Source organism: Octodon degus, unplaced genomic scaffold, assembly GCF_000260255.1.
Source record: "Octodon degus isolate 3935 unplaced genomic scaffold, OctDeg1.0 scaffold00181, whole genome shotgun sequence".
NCBI lineage: Eukaryota > Metazoa > Chordata > Mammalia > Rodentia > Octodontidae > Octodon > Octodon degus.
The window spans coordinates 650,438-655,146 of record NW_004524757.1 but is presented as its reverse complement, the minus strand read 5'-3'; the positions used below and the strand labels follow the sequence as shown (position 1 = coordinate 655,146).

The 4,709-nt window shown below is 46.2% G+C and overlaps 1 pseudogene; it reads right to left on the bottom strand.

The window, feature by feature from the left end:
- Positions 1 to 1,144: 1,144 nt before the first annotated feature.
- Positions 1,145 to 4,709, bottom strand: part of LOC101569699 — a 6,791-nt pseudogene continuing 3,226 nt past the window's right edge.

Sequence of the window (4,709 nt, the reverse complement as noted above, 5' to 3'; positions counted from 1 at the left end):
AGAGAGAGAGAGAGAGAGAGAGAGAGAGAGAGAGAGAGAGAGAGACAGACAAACAGAAAAAGTTGGACTTCAGTTCCCACACCACCCATGAAAGCCCAAGGCACACCCTCACAGGACAGGACCAGCCCACCCTCCAGAGCTGCAGCTGCCCCCTGGGCCCTCCTGAGGCCTGCCTATCCACCCCACTGAGGAGGTATGCCTCTGCCCCCACCTGGGCCGAGTGTCAGGGCCTTCTGCACATACACGGCACTGTGCTTGGAGCTGAGCCCGAGCCCTCCTCATGGCATGAGCAGATGGGGGACTCTGGGGTGTGCCCAGCCCTTCTCCCTTCTGGAAGCTCTTCCCACCCTCACCTGTTAGCACACACAGTGCTTATCCACAAATTCACCCCAGGAGCCAGCTAGTGAGTGTGAATTGAGGCTTTTTAATCAGCTTCTTTCCTTCCTTGCTTTCTGATTCCCTACCATGAAGGAAGAGCAATAATTCTGGCTCTCCACTGCTATCCAGACAGAAACAGCAATAAAAAGTACTTCTCACATAAAGTTAGTTCTACTTCATTCTCAATGATGTAAAAATGGGAAGATGTTGTCTCCAGCTTTGTACAAGACTATAAGGGATGAGCTGTAAAAAATGCCTTTGGACAGTACCAAATTTGTTTTTAAATTAAAACCGAGTAAACTGCAAAAGACAAAATTACAGAAAACAAGATGGACCCATCCCATTTGTACCATACTAGCTGTCTGCCTCCAACAAGACAGTGCATTTTAGCTGAAAAGTTGCTTGCGCCCCTGCAGCTGACCTGCCCCGGACACTGTGTGAGGACAAGCACAGACCCAAAAATGGCTGAAGATGCGTGTTCTCATTGGTAGAAAGGCTCTAATTATAAAGTCACTCATGTGGTTCTTTAGTGTCTCAAACAATAGCTATGATTTTAGCTGTGGGAACTCATCTCTGAAAATCACAACAGACACAAATGAGAAATCATTTAATATAAAATATACAAATTTGGCAGTGTGAGGTATACACGGAACAAAGGAACAACTAAAATGTATTTTCTTTAAAAGGCGAAAGATTTATACATTCTGAAGAGAAACCAGAGTATTGTATTTTCTTTAAAAACACCATTCCTCTGACCTTGTCCCTGATATTCAAGACACAAAAACAAAACAAAACATCTGTACAAGACGAGGACACAGAAAAGGATCAGAGAGGATGTTGCGCTGGAGGCGCGGCACTTACCCTGAATGACTGCCCTCGCCAACACCCCACCAGAGAAAAGGGACCCAGGTCCAGGCGGGCGGGCAGCTGCTGCTCACTGGCTGTCAAACTTGATGGAGTTGACCTGTACCGAGATGGAGCCTCCTCGGTAGCTGCTTCGCTTCTGCTTGGTTTTCTCGCGCTGGAAGGACTGGCCTTTGGTGCACTTCAGAGCTTGATTGGCGCGTTCCCCCCAGTCTCATGCTGCACCTTTCTAGCAGGCAGAACCACAGGCAGTTAATGCTGGCAAGGACAAGGCCAGGACCTGCCAGCGTCTTGTCCTCCCGCCAACCTTAACAAGGAGCAATGTGCTAAGCATCCCCTAGAAGGGCCGAGGCTCTCTCCCTCACCTTGGCATCAAAGGAGCTGTCTGCCACTCAGGAGTCCACCTCAATTTGCTCTTCTGTGACTCTCTGAAATGCGGAAGATGCTTTTTTTTTCTCCCTGGGGCAGAATGAACTCGGGACCTGAAGGCTGTGTGGTCCCGAACAGCTCTCCCCACAGCATTCACGCCCTGTCAGGCCAGGGCAGGCTGAGCTGTAAAAGTACCTGGGTTTTTCTTCCTGGCTTCGAAGGTCTGGTTCCCAAGGAGTAAGACAACTTACTCTCTTCCTTTTGGGAAATGTGTTGGGAGTCTGCAGCTTAACCTTAGCTGGGGGAGTCTCTGCCTCACTCTGCTTGCGCTTCTTTCCGGAACCTGCAGAACAGAAGCCATGCTCAGGAGCTGGGATCCCCGAGGGTCACAGTGGAAGCTGGGCCATGGGCCTCCTCCCACAACCCATCCCAAGAGCTCATCCCACCGGGACAGGCGCAGAGCCCAGGTTCTTCAGACAGACCTGGCTTAGAGGCGGCCACAGCAGCCACTTTCTTCTGTCCCTCCTCTGCCTCCTCAGTGTCCTTCCTGGCCTTCCCATTTTGAGCAGTTGGTGCCGAGGTACCATTGGTGTTTGGAGCTTGGGGCCATGGGGTGGCCACACCCTTGGGCTTCCCCCCTTCTTCCTCCTCACTGGAATCACCAGAGGAAGAGCTGCTGCTACTCCCAGCCTTGGCCTTCTTGGCAAGGCTGCCTTTGATGGGACTGCCCCTTCTGCCACCTTTTCAGGCTTCTTTTTAGCCTGGAACCTGGAAGTGGTCTCCTCCTCCTCCTCCTCCTCCTCCTCCTCCTCCTCCTCACTGCTGGAGAGTCAGAGCTGTCACTCCCACCAGCCTGAGCAGCCGGTAGAGCTGCTGCTGCTTTGGCAGTCCCCTTCGCCTTTGGGGCGGCCACAGCCTTCTCCGGCTTCTCCTCCTCCTCCTCCTCCTCACTGCTGGAGAGTCAGAGCTGTCACTCCCACCAGCCTGAGCAGCCTGTCTGGCAGGTAGAGCCACTGCTGCTTTGGCAGTCCCTTCGCCATTGGGGTGGCTGCAGCCTTCTCCGGCTTCTCCTCCTCACTGGAGCAGCTCTCCTTGCTCGAGCTGCTGTCAGCCTTTCTCATCAGAGGCTTCTGGCTGCTTCCTGCAAGCTGCTTAGGAGTGGCAGCCACTGACTTAGCTGCAGGTGGCTTTGGAGTGGCAGCTGGCTTCCTCAGGGAATTCTTGGAGCTACTGGCTGGCTTGGATGGAGTTTCATCCTCAGAGCTGTCAGAGTCTAGACAGAGAGGACAGAGTAAGCAGCTGCCCAAAACAGATTTCAGAGGAGGCCTGCAGCAACAGCAGCCCAAGGCGAGTGTCACTCTACCCCAGGGCCTCAGTGGGCCTCACCTGAGCTATCTGAAGAGCTCTCTTCTGCCTTCTTTGCTGGCTGGTTTGGTGGCTGCCTTGGAGATGACTGTTTTAGCTGGGGTCTTTTTCTCTTTTTGAGAACTCGAATCTAGGGAGAACCTGTGGCATCATGCTAGGTGCAGAGGCCAAACCCAGGCAGGAGGGGACAAAAGATACAGAGACACCCAACACCTTAGCAAAGCCCCAGTACATCCAAAAGCTATATGGGACAGACTTTCTCTGGTCCTTGTTCTCACCCACCTGCCCATCCCTGCTGCTGGGAGAGGCTGCACCTCTTGCTTATCAGATTCATCGCTGCTGTCTTCATTGCTTCCCTTGGGATGCTGCTTCTCCACAGCTTTCTTAGAAGACAAGGCTCCCAGTGGCTTCTTCAGTAGGGGAGCAGAGGGTGGGGGCACAGAACTGAGTTCAGTAGGGGAGCAGAGGGTGGTGGCATCATGAAGTGAGACTCTGTACACCCTGTACACCCCCATCCTAAATACAAATATATATATTTTTATATTTTATTCAAGCTAAAAAATGGAAAACATATTTAAATGCAAAAACGCCAAGATAATTTTGAAAAGTAAAGCAAGGAGATATGTCTAATATGGTATCAAAATTTATTGCAAAATAATAAGATACTTTTATATTTTTATATTTATGTATGTGTAGAGAATTAAACAGTACATATTGATCAATATATGTAGAATTGTATCTATTACAGGAGTGTTATTAGAAATTAATATATAAAAAAGTTTTGATAACAAATAGTATTTTATCACTAATTGTCCAGGTAAAATGATAAAATAGTTCCCCACCTAACTGCATATAAGAAATGATTGCAAGTAGATAATCCATATATTTAAAATTAAATCATGAAGTACTGATAAGACAATACAGAGAAAAATGAACACTTAGAAACTTTTGAAAATGACATAAAATTAGCATAGCCTCTTTAATAGTCAGTGTCAAAGTTCCTAAATAATTAATGGAAATATCATTGGAGTCAGGTGTACCCTTCCTTGGCACATTGCCAAAGTGAGTCTATTATAAAGATATCTGCACACTCATTTTTACTGTAGCACAACTCACAATTGGCAAGATAGACATCAGCAGAGGTGAATGCTAATGGGTGACGAGAACATGCAATATATTGCATAAAGGAAAATATATCATTTGTAGGAAAATGGATGGAAGTGGAATTCATAACATTAAGGAAAATACAGTAGACTCAAAAAGGCAAATATTGCATGTTTATTCTAATATTTGGAATCTAAACTATGGTATGAAAATAGAAAGTAAAAGTGAAACTATAAGATAAGAATAGGGAAGGGTAGGGAATATAAGGGAGATTAAAGAGGGTTAGATATGAAAATATTTTATAGGCATAAAAAAGCCACATATTTTATATCTAAATCCACATCTACATATGCATCTATATTTATATCTATACTGAGGATATAGCTCACTGGTAAAACACTTATTATCTTGTGAAAGACCCCTGCTTTAATCTCTAAAACTGCCAAAATATAAAAATCACTGGGGATTTTTTAAAGATAGCATTGTAAACATGTAATTATGATATTGAAAAAGCAAATTTTTCTTAAGCAATACATAAAAGCACAAGTCACAAATAAAATTAGCAATAATATTAAATTGCTTGAGATTTCAAACATCTTAAGTAGAAACCAAAACAAAAAGACATACAA